The sequence below is a fragment of the Dreissena polymorpha genome, chromosome 1 (genome assembly GCF_020536995.1).
Source record: "Dreissena polymorpha isolate Duluth1 chromosome 1, UMN_Dpol_1.0, whole genome shotgun sequence".
NCBI lineage: Eukaryota > Metazoa > Mollusca > Bivalvia > Myida > Dreissenidae > Dreissena > Dreissena polymorpha.
The window spans coordinates 17,350,003-17,363,287 of NC_068355.1; the positions used below are offsets into that span (position 1 = coordinate 17,350,003).

At 31.1% G+C, this 13,285-nt stretch overlaps 1 long non-coding RNA gene across 1 annotated transcript; it reads right to left on the reverse strand.

The window, feature by feature from the left end:
* Positions 1–1,979: 1,979 nt before the first annotated feature.
* LOC127872823 (uncharacterized) lies at positions 1,980–9,558 on the reverse strand. Its single transcript, XR_008045800.1, has 3 exons — positions 8,970–9,558; positions 2,978–3,060; positions 1,980–2,120 (listed from the first exon to the last, which is right to left on the reverse strand). It is a non-coding gene; the product is annotated as an uncharacterized LOC127872823 (long non-coding RNA).
* Between the last annotated feature and the right edge of the window lie 3,727 nt (positions 9,559–13,285).

Sequence of the window (13,285 nt, forward strand, 5' to 3'; positions counted from 1 at the left end):
AGTTTAATATATTTGATGGAGGCTACCTGTTTGTTTTCAAACGTGGCATCAATGTAGACAGCAAAGCCATATTGTTAATGAAGATTCTGCATGATCGCGATTATTCAAAATGCGATAAAAAATCGAGTCTAATGGTTATATGCAAAAAAGCATCAAAACATTTCTGTTCTTAAAACGCCGGTTTACGTATTTGAAATATAAATGAGAAATGCTCTGTGAAAAAGGGATTCAATTCATGTGCGTAAAGTGGCGTCCCAGGGCCTGTGCAGTAAGAACAGGCTAATCAGGAACGCCACTTTCCGCTAAAACTTGGTTTTTGCTGAGAAAAGACTTCTTTGAATCGAAAAACATTATTAATACGGAAAGTGTCGTCCCTTATGAATGAATACTTGCCCCGGGCTCACGGGCAACCACTAATTTCCATCCCTGCATATATCATGTATAAAGCAACACAACAATTTAAGATAAACGTAATTATCAACGTAAGCTTTAATAAGAAAAGATACAACACTGTCGTTCAAACGTTTTGCAAAAACCAAGTCATGTGATGTCAAATGTAAACAAATGGCAACTACTCTAAAGATTTTTGGTTAAATTCTACTTATTTGCTGTTTGAAAATCAAAACAATGTTATAATTATTATCATTTAAATCAAAGGTTTCCGCGCCCTTTTTTCACACCTGCGGAACGGTATCAATGGCATGAGATCGACGGCAAGTGGGTGCTATGACTTCCCCGATTAAAACCAACGAATTCTCTATGCCGGTCCTACTAAGATATCACGGAACAATGGTCTCATCTCTTATGTTTTCGAGCACAATTCTCTTCCTGAAAAGCATTGGCATTGGTATTGTTCGTCCCCCGTAATTATCGATAAGAACAGCGACCGCCGTTACGTTTATTTACCGGTTGCCCCTACCCAGACGTATATTTATGTATGAAATTTATGTAAGTAGTAGGAAAGTAGGTATTTCGTCGCCATCTTGGACGCCATCTTTGAGATCCCAACGTTCTGATTGGTTGAAATGGAGTGAGATCGGTCTTCTGATTGGTTGATAGGTTTGGCGGTCTTCTTGGCGGTTTACAACCGTCGGTTTTTGGCGGTTTGATATATGATGAGTAAGAATGTTGGCGGTTTGACGCCATCTTGACGGTTTCACTTCCGTCGGTTTTTAGCGGTTTCGTATGAGTAAGAATGTTGGCGGTTTTGCGGCCATCTTGACGGTCTCCGTCGGTTTGAAATATAATACGTGAGCATTTTGGCGGTTTGAATGATTGCCGCTATATTGACGATTTAAGTCGGTTTAATGTAGGATGGATCCGTCATATTGATGCGTTATAATAAGATCGTTAAGGTACAAGTATGCACGGTTTAATAGTGTTGTTGGATTAAGTGGTTTATCTTTTCATCCATTTGTGTAATTTTTGTGGACGTTTGCGGGTACAATACGTGCGTGTATTTTCGTATAGAATAATGGCACAGGCACAGTTACTGTTTTCTGAAGATACACTATCTTATTTTAAGCAATATGGTTTTGAAAACATAACCTGGTCACCGGTGTGTAAAGAAATAAGTTGTACACTTGACAATAACTTTACCCTAGTTTTGAAAAAGAGACGATCTCGAGTAAAACTGGTTTTTAAAAAAGGAAAAAACAAGTTGATTTTACCAACGACAATGTTTGAAACGATGTGTAGTTTAAAAGAAAGTGTTGAACTACTGATTTCATTTTTAGAGGGACAGTCACCATGAATGCATTTCAAGAACTCGAGTTCAAATTTGAACACCTCACATTTTATGAAGATAGACTTAAAACATTTAATCTATGGTCACCTCAAATTCAACCGAACAAGTTTCAGTTATCATCAGCTGGCTTTTATTACACAGGTAAAAACGATACAGTAGAATGTTTTTCGTGTGCAGTACGATTACACCAATGGGGGAAAGAAGATGATCCGTTGGAAGAACACAAACAGCATTCACCAAAATGTTTATTTTTAAAAATAATTGGACAATTAAAAACCAACAAATCAATTGAATCTTCATGGAATCCATGGAAACCATCGGTTCACTCAGACATGCTTCAAAATGGCGGCGTGCATTTTGGCGGTTGCGTGATCTGAAAAATTTGAAAACAAAATTCGTTAGATATAAAGCTATATAAAGAAATCCTCAAGTACTGTGTTTCATTCCCACTTCAACAAGTGACAGAAGCACATAGTGAATATGGCTTGTTCATCATCTCAAGATTTTAAGCTCAGTTGTAAAGATGGACATAGTGTTTTATCATTAAACAATGAAATGGGGAAAGAAGAGAATAACATGACTGAGGGGGTGGAATTTTCATCACCCCCTCAATTAGACATCTCAACTTCAGCGAGTGTCATGATGATGCGTTCCTACTTTGACTTTTTATACGCAAAAGCTTGATGTGAAGTCAAAACAATGACTGTTCGAAAGAACTGTTATGGTTGTCAAACCAATCACCCTTCACAGAAAGAACATGACTGCCTCATGATATGTGATGATGAGGAGTATCAACTTGAGTTTTATTTCGAGGATATGCTGAAAGAAGTCGATGAAAATGCCATAATACGTTCTTGGGAAGAAATGATGGCCATTTCGAATATTACCCCAGAGATGGTTTTCCTTCACAAACGAGTTATAGAGAGCAAAGACTTTCTAGCCATAATGAAAACGGATCAATGGAAAGCCAAGATGAAAAAAATGGTGCTTACGATTACACAAATAGAAGACAGATTGTTTCGCTGTAACTGATTTAAAAACACAGTAATTCAACGTTATTATTCAGTCAAGGATTGATCTTCTAGTAGAAATGGAGTGTTCAGATAATATTGATGGGAATGTATCTTTTGTGTATGATGTAAACAATGTAAATATTCAGAACGAACTTTTACAAAAAGCAAAAAACGTGAAGTGTAGAACTGTCATGATGAAAAGGATAACTTTACTTACACTTGTTGCTGCTGGTATTATCCCCGGGTATGTTCTTCTAGGCCATGATGTCGTTCAATGCACTCCACAGCAATGGAAGCCTTCTGAAATGAATACAACACCATTGGTTTTATTGTATCGAACGGAACAATTTTCGTTAGAAAATAATGTGTTTTTGTCATTTTGTAAAATAAGCAACCAAACATATATAGACATACGACATTTTGCAAACGGAAATGCTACAGATTTTGGTGTAACCCTTAATATTTCTCAATGTAATACTTTGAAAAGATTGTTACCTTAAATTGTTGACATGTTTTGTAAATGTTTGATATTTTGTAATGTTATTATGTTTATAATATTAACTTTGTATAGTATAAGGGAACATACTGTTTTATTTGATTGCTAATGTAAGGGGGAATACTCCTCCAGTCTTGTTGAATGTAGGGGGGACAATTGAGAGAGTTGAAAAGCACATGTTTGTAAACAAAGAAATATCAGAAAACTCATCAGTGTTTTATCACATTTAACAAATAAAATTATGTACTGAACATGTTTTGTAATGAGATCACTATGTGTATAAAATAAATATTTTATATGCATTGAAGTATTCGTGTTGTTCATTTTTAAAGTTGTTTTCGAATAGTGCACACTGTCAATGTTTATAAATAAACAAGCAATATTGATTAACCATGGATAAATTACAAAAGGAGCGTATTCTTTCAGAATACTATTTTAATGCTAAGCAACCTGGCAGTTATGTAGGTGCTGTGAAATTACAACACATATTGAGAAAAAAATACCCAGGAGAGTTTACTTTGAATTTTATCAACAACTGGTTGAATAATCAAGATTCCTATGCGTTGCAAAAACAACCCGTTACTTTAAACCAATAACATCTGCTTGGGAAAGCCCTAAAGGCTTTATTTGGTTTACTTTACGAATGTCAGCAGTATGATTTGAAGCCGAAATAAGTTTGTTAAGTTGTTTTATTCTTTTGTTAAGTCTTTTTTTATGTTCTGCCTCTAAAATATTAGAGATGTAATAAATTGAAAAAATATCAAACGCACTTATTCAATGTTTGACGATCGGTGAGAATATGAATGAAAGAGACGTGATCAAACATATCATGAAGCAATAAAAATAAACAGATGATAGTGTCATTTCAATAAATATAATTGGTAATTAGCGAGTTAATCCTAAAAATGTGTGACAAAAAAGCCATGTTGTTGATGTTTAGTAAATTTCGAATCAAAATTAATCTACAGCTTAGGCTTATATCTAGTCATCGAGAAGCTATAAAGTAAATCAATTTATGTGATATTCTATTTCAATGGTTTTCATTTTTTAATTGCAATCGGGTTAACTTTATATTTAAATGTGTGTGCTTTGAGATAAATTCTGGGTTAAATGATCAGCATGTCTTTTTTCCATGTAAATTCCAGAACAGAACAGAACAGAACTTTATTTAACTCAAGTTACAATTGCAATACATGAGTATACAGAACAATATAGTCATAGACGCATAATTTTCACATTACATGGTTTGGTAAGATCTATTTGGGAAATAACTAACATACATTTTCCTAGGTAATTATTATTTAGGGCATTGGAGACGTGGTGTGTGTCTAGTTGATTATATGACCTGGTAATTGGTCTTTTACCTGGGCGTAATACATTTTAAATGATTAGTAACTTCAAATATTGGAACAGACTATAGGTTATTGACAAGTGCGTGGGAAAGTGATTGACGGGTGTAGTAGACTTGGTCACGTGATTTCATCGGGTCAGAGTAACAGGCGTGAAAGTTTTGTTTACATGTACGATTCACGCTGATTAACTTTGATCATTTACAAAGCAAGTGAAATAATCTAGTGATTTTCATCGGATATATCTTAACATCCAAATGCTTGGTAATTATCTCTCCAAAGCGATGATCCTAGTTTTAATTGTTTACAGGTCCCATTACAATTTTAAAGTCGATTGATATGTTTGTATTAACTTATGAATAATGTTATGAATTTATTAAATATGAATAATGTTCAGCTAATCGGTAATAAGAAAAATGCATGTACATACTGGATTAAAACATAATTGGTGCAGTATATAAACACGCAAGAGGGAAATGATTTTTGTTTAATGGTTAAAACCTATTTTTATTCAGATATTTACGTTCACATTCATAGTTATTGTTATTGATTTAAAGCTGTGATATCCGATTAGATTTTAAGGTTGTAAGGGAGATAAAATTTCATAAAGTAGAGATGTAACTTTTAAAAGATGTAATGTAATTATTCGACAGTTTCAGTAAGCAATGTTCACAAACAATTCTTTGAAAATTATAAAAACAAAACCAAAATAAGAATAGCGGGTATGAGTTTATTGTTTAGATATACATTCCCACCATAATATGCATTACAATATAAGAATGCTTTCCTGTGTTCAGTCGTGCAATGTTAACACTACTCCGTGTATATACCTAGAATGCAATAAGCTATTCAGTGATTAAAATGTCAAAAGTTTTTTTCTCTTTATAAAGGCATTATGTTTGAGAATTATGTAACTTATGCGCCATTTTTTTTATTTAGTTTTATTGTGAAAAATATGATATTACTAAAAAATAACGAACTCTAAAACTTTATTTGTTAAAGCATAACACGTGTATTTTTTTTTTTTTGGTTTTTTTTTGGTTTTTTTTTTTTTTTTGCACAGTCAATTATTTTCATACAAGTACATTCTCTTGATAAAAAGCAAAATGAATGAGGGTGATCGAAGATATTTGCAACTGTTAAAATCACAAAACAATTTAAGACACTTAAGGCATGTGTCTTTTGTTTGTTGTGAGGTGACTGAGGTCATAGAAAAAACTAGATAAAATCAGTTTTAAAATTGTATTGTCTGAGTCATATACTCATGATATAAATATTACGCGTGAACAGAAACACAATATGAAACTAGTTGCAAGTACATAGTATTAAACTTATCACCAGAAGATGTCTCTGTTATTAAAGGCAGTGAGGAAAATGACAATGTATGCAAATATTCACCACTTAAAATATAACAAGAGAACTGTGAGCACATTATGTTTAGCAAAACATTTAGGAATTGATAAAAGCACCATCACGATTAAACATCAAATGGAACAAACACGTGTGAGATCATATTAAATTTGATAAACAATTATCACATAATTAATATCTAAACAAGTAATGGCTGGTTTTGATAGTTAATATCAAATTAAAATGAAACTATTTTAGATCATTGAAGAAAATAATTACACAAAATAATTACAAGACAAAATTGTATTTGAATGAAAAATGTTAAAGCAAAAAGTTTTAATTAAAATTTTCAACATTGTTTAATATAACTCATTAATGCAAAATGGTTTTATGAAAATAATTTTACTAATGAAAATAATTTAAAGAATTTGAATAAAAAACGTAGGTTTATGTATTTAGGAGAAAGTTTTTTAAAATAAGTTTAAGAAATTAATTTACGAGTGAATTTTTTTCTAGAAAAGCAGTGTTTTATGAGAAAGTTTTTGAAAATAAGTTAAAGAACAATTTTTTTTTAAGAATTAAGTTGTATGAAAATGTTATTAAAAAATCTTCGTATTAGCAAAACATTTAGGAATTGATATACACACCACCTCGATAACATAACAAATGGAACAAACACGTGTGAGATAAATATTTGATCAACAATAATCACATGAAGATGAAACTATTTTAGAACATTGAAAAATGTAAAAAGTTAACAGTTTTAATTAAAATCTTCAATATTTTTAATCATTAAAGCAAAATGGTCTTATAATTTTATGAATTTGGAAAGTTATACACATATGAACATAATTTTTTGAATCTGAGAAGTTATACACATGTTTTTGTTTTTTTTTAAATATAAGAAACTGTTTTTTGAAAATAAGCTTAAGAAATAATTTAGTATAAAAAGTTATTCGGACTTTTTTGAAAATTAGATTAAGAAAAATAAAATAAAATGAGAACACTATGCAATATATTTTTGAAAATTTGATTTTGGAAAGTAAAAAAAAAAAAAAAAAAAAAGTTGAAAGCAAAATATTTTTTTAATGTGAATAATTTAGAAGAATGTTTTTCAAACTAAGTTTAAGAAATTTATTTACAGGTGAACTTTTTTACGTGAATAATTTAGAAGAATGTTTTAGAAACTAAGTTTAAGAAATTTATTTACAAGTGTTTTTATTTTTAGAAAAGCAATGTTTTAGGACAAAGTTGAAGAACTTTTTTAGAATTAAGTTTTATAAAAAACCAAAAAACAAAAAAAAACAAAAAACTACGAAATAGTTTTAAGAAAAATATTTGTGAAGCAGTTGTTTAAAAAAATATATTTTTGAAGCAGTTGTTTAAAAAACGAAAGTTGTAGAAAATTATTTAGAACATATTGACTCTAACAAAAGTTGAAAAGAAAATAGATCAACAATAATCACATGAAGATAAAACTATTTTAGGACATTGAAGAAAATAATTACAAGACAAAATTGTATTTGAAATTACTTGAATGAAAAATGTTAAAGCAAAAAGTTTAAATTAAAATCTTCACACAAAAAATTAGCATTACTAATTTATGCAAAATGGTTTTATGAAAATAATTTTAAAAAGTTGAAAGCTAAATAGAAAAAGAGTTAAATGGAAAATATTTTTAAGGTGAATGGTTTAGGAAACTTAGTTTAAGAAATTTATTTATGAGTGATTTTATTTTTTTATTTTTTTAAGAAAAGCAATGTTTTAGGAAGAAGTTTTATTAAAAAAAAAAAAAAAAAAAAAAAAAAAAGCCTAAGAAATAGTTTTAAGAAAAATATTTTTGAATCAGTAGTTTAAAAAAACGAAATTTGTAGAAAATTATTTAGAAAATATTTACTTCAACAAAAGTTCAAAAATAGACCTATAATAATCACAAAGATAAAACTATTTTAGGACATTGAAGAAAATAATTACAAGACAAAAGTGTATTTGAAATAACCTGAATGAAAAATGTTAAAGAAAAAAGTTTTATTAAAAAATTAAGTATAACTAATTAATACAAAATGATTTTATTCTCTACATACTTATATGTCCGTTTGTTAGTGAACACAGAAAGAAGTTTATAAAAGGATACTACTACTGAAGAACAAATACACTAAAATTCAAAGAATTGTTGACTACAAGAACCTTAAAGGATTAAAATCTTATACAAATTCATAAAAATATTATTTCAAACATAAACCCGTTGAATATTTTAGCTTGGTGCATATGTTTATCATCTTTTATTTATTTATTTATTTTTATTTTTTATTTTTTTTCACAATTACATTTTATAGGACTTATCCACATCCATAAAAATATTACTTTAAACAGTAACCCGATGATAAGCTTAATTATGTAGAGAACAAAATATTTTTCTTATACAGTCAGTATATTTGGCATTTTGTTTCAATCAGGGACCTATACACCTATACATATGTTTGTATAGGTCCCTGTTTCAATTAATCAATCAATATTTTATAAGATGAATGCATACAGTATCTTACATATTAATTGGTATTACTACATCGTAGTAAATGTTGAATTCCTTACTTCATTCACTACACATGTTTAAAATATTGTTTATGCATATTTTTTTTCCAATCCGGCAACCATTATCAATACCACAAATTACTTATTTACTCTTAATTGTTGTTAACAAATTGTAATTTATATTTTAAACTTTTCACTAGCCAAATTGTATGCAATGTGCATGTTTGTACCTCAAGTTTAATGTTAACCTTACTTAAATACTCAATGATATATGTTTCTAATCAATGACACTTGAAACTCATCTATACCTTTCACCTTTACAGTTAATAAGACTTCATGTGCCATGTGTACACTTACAAAAATACATGCACAGTATTGTATGTCATGCAATTTCACTACTGTAGGTCAAATTTTTGTACATTATAATATTATATTATACAGCTAGTCTACTTGCTGAAACAATAACATAAAGTTTTACTTACGAATCACATGGTCACTGACACAAGTCAAACATGGACATGGTTATCTGGCCTGACAATGTTGTGGATAAACATCGGTCATTGTAACGTGAACGTGTCATTTCACATTTGATCATCATTTCAATACTCCAATTAATCCCAAATGCAATTACCTTAAACAGACAAGTACAGTGCACACATTTTAAATCTCCACATTACTTAAGTTAATATGCAAACTACTAATGAATCACTCTTAGTTGCAATAATCCAACTCCCAGCTATTGACCCTCCGAGCTGTACGTATGTACTCATAAAAGCTCAGAGCATTCAAGAAGAACTAGAATCACTCTCCGCGATTATTCCACAGATAAAAGAGTGAAAACACAAATAAAACGCACATTTCTGACCTAATAACAGGGTTTACACATAGATCAGCGAAGAGCCATAGCTAAAAATAAATTAACCAATCAAATTCAATGGGCTTTAAATAGAGCCAAACGAAAAAACAACAACATAACTATAGTCTGTTTCAGTTACCCAGGTAAACAAACAGGTTATTGAGGCCAAAGGAAATAATGTTTATTTCTTAGGTCAACATCAGCATTCCCCCACTCAATTCAAATGTATGTCCCATATCTTATCTTCATTTCTCTTTCTCTCTTATAATTTCTTAATAATAGTTAACACCATGTCACAATTGTTAATACCTTTTTATAAAAAATGCATTGCCACTGTATACTCATGCGTCACTGTATTTGTGATTTGAGTTTAATAAACGTCATGTTGTTGTTGTTGTTGTATTAAATTTGAATGCCCTGCAACTTTCATTATTGCCGGATCAAGTGGTAGCGGAAAGTCATCATTTCTTTTGAATGTGTTTGAAAATGCGCAATTCATGTTAACGGGGATTTTAAAAAAATCATTTATTGCTTTTCGACAGATCAACCCTTATTTGATAATATGAAAAAGCAAATAGAAACAATTGAATTTCATGAGGGTTTACCAAGCAAAGAAGACATGGATGTGTGGTCAATGGAATCTGACTTCAAAATTTTAGTCATTGGTGATTTAGCTCAAAAAGCATCTGAAAGTGTGGATATAGTCAACTTATTCAAGATCTACAGTCACCATAGAAATTTTTCTGTATTTATCGTGGTTCAGAATCTTTTTACAGGTGGAAAATATTTTCACACTATAAGTTTAAATAGCCACTATTTTGTCCTGTTCTAAAATTAGATAAACACGATGTTCATGTTAAATATATAACTTACCCCATGCCACATGGTATTATACGCCTGTATGTGGGGTACTAATTTACTTAATTTTTCTATTTCATCCATACTCAACGAAATAAAAAAATTATTGTCCGCAATATGGAATACGTAACCCCCCCTAAAGGGAGGTACCCAGATAAAAAAAAATCAAAAAAAAAAAAATCAAAAAAAAATCACTGAAGGTCGTTGACGCCTTCACCACTTCACCGCATGTATTGCGTTTTTCTGAAAACATTGTGTGGGAGTGAAATGAGAATTACCGTTTTTACTAAATTTACAGAGCATATTTTACAAATAAGTATGCGCTTAAAAGCTTTAGGTACGATAAGAACCGCAACTCACTCTGCAAGGAACAATTAACTCTGCCTGTCTGCAGCAGACGACAAATGATTCTGCTCTAGCAGTGAGTGTATATACCAGTTTGTAAGACGACATTAGCCAGTCTAGTGTTTATCATTGAAATCTGTACATATTGACTGCTTTCTGGGAAAACGGGGTTTAAAGCACGTCAAATAAGATAAGCCCGTGCACACTGATTAGCCTGTGCAATGCGCACAAGCTAATCAAGGACGATAACAGCAAGCAACTTCAATGCCTTAAGCGCTTTGATTGTTTGTGAGCGAAGCTCACAAATGATGCATGCCTTAGCTATAATAGGACCAGTAACCCATGACTGCCTGTGTGGATAACTTTAGTTAACTTTAGCAGACAACAAATGCTTAAAGCGTTTGGTTTAACCACCTAATCTGCCTGTTCTCACTGGTACACTACATAGTGTATTTAACAGCTTGTAAGACAACGTTGGTCAGTCTAGTGTTTATCATTGAAATTTGTACATATTGGCTGCTTTCAAGGAAAACGGGGCTTAATGCATGTCAAATAAGATTAGTCTGTACACACTGATTAGAAAAAAAACAACAACACACATCTCGACCTGCGTTTTAAGACACCCTCTTTATAAATTTAAATGGGTTGTGGTCTTTTCAACCTGTGATATGAAAAGCTATAACATAATTTTGAAAACTGAGTTGCGTCTAAGATTATACAACAGCGAACACATTCAGATGGGGTGTATAATACATAGGTAAAACCCCTCCCCAACGCCATTGTTTTAAACCACACACGATATTTTTCAACCACTCAACACATGATTTCTACAGGCGGGGATTTACAGTTTAGGTTAATTTACATATGGTTGATAGTGTCATGTAATATGAATCACAAGTCTGAATGTAAAGTTAAAGTTCTTTATTTAAGATAAACAAATAATTTCAAAACCAATGTAAATAACACAAAACGAATATTTCCTAAGAGAAGCCAAGGGTAAAATCTTTCTGTTTGATTGTGTATTTATAGTACCCGTTTCGTACTCAATTACTTCGTAGTGACTCTCGCCGGTCAGGGCGGTTCGCCGCTCTTGGATAGATGACATATTACCCCGACGGATTTTATGCCTCCTATACGCGCAGGTTTCCAATTGAATAGACATCCCCAATTTGTTATCTACACCTAGAATACATCTCGGGAAGCCGCCTCTCCCTGACTAATGTATGTTTAATTGTTTCTATGCATTTAACGTGTAACGATACTTTTAGGTATTATATAGAAGAGACCTAATTGTGTTATGACACGTTAATTACTTTGTTTTCGTTTGGTATCTTAATTACTTATCGGCTTTATTTAGTTATAGAGTTGTTATTTATGATTTTATATATTTCTTGCTTCTGTATTCAGATTATAAAATTATTAATCCTAAAATAATTTTCTAAAGTTACGTCACATACCTCATTTTCATCAAAGAAAGATATTATATAATTTTTAATTTAAAATCTTTAGAAATATCAAACCCTGAATGACAAGGTATCAGTTCAAAAAAATTATGTTATGATGGAAAAAATATTAGATTTTCGATGACAAAATCAATTTATAATAAAGAAATAATAGATGTCAGAGTATGACTAATTTAGTATGATATGTACCAACATAATAAAAAGCATAATTAACAGCATCATGAGCAATGACAAAATTTTCCATGGTAACGTATCAATTTTTAAAAAGTAAACGCTGGCGTCATGATGTAAAAGTGGGGTGGCGGTAGGTATGGGACCCCTCGCCGGTGATGAATCGTCTGGTCGCGCGATTGCTTCCTGTGGCGTCGAAAGGTTCGTTTATCTGCAAAAAAAGAAAAAAGAATACATGTAAAATAAAATGAAACAGTATTGACCTTAACTATGACAGAATATGAAAATTTCATATCATCTACTCAATGTAGGATCATCACAAAGATATTTTCCGTGTAAAATAGGATGAAGCAATATTGAGATTTTAATGACAAAATATGATACTTTTATATTATAAACACAACATCCAGCTATTTTCCCGCATATCGTCAATGCGATAATACAACGTAGACTACTTTTCATGACAAAATATGATAATTTTATATTATATACATAACATCATGCTATTTTCTCTATGATAATTTTATATTATACACACATATATCATTCTATTTTCTCGCATATTGTCAATGTAATAATGTTACGTAGACTATAAATGTGCATCCTATCATTTCCTTGTAGAGTAATCAATGCATTATCATAATCAAGGTTTTTTTTATTTTATTTTTATTTTTATGGGATTTTTATTCATTTTATTAATTACAAGTTCAGAAGAGGAGTTCATCTTCCCAGTTTTGAGGCTCACGTGGAGGACTTGCGGGTCGCGGTATCGGTCTGGTCTCCGTTTTTTGACAAAATTTACATGTTTGGGTGGTTTCTTTGAAAATATACGAATCACCACAACTGGCGTGACAACCGGATTGACAACAATCATTAAGATGATATGTGCCCCATGGCTTGTTCCAACAAATGTGACATGTAAAGAGATGACCACTGGGAAGATGTTCAAAATGTAACGACATAGATAAATCCAAAAAATCCAATGCTTTGTCATTCATACCTACGAATTCGGTGATTGGTAAACGTCGCCAAACTTGTGGGAAAGAATTTGAATGGGTCAAACGAAGATAAGCTGTTTGAGCTATGTATGAGTCGATGCCAAAAA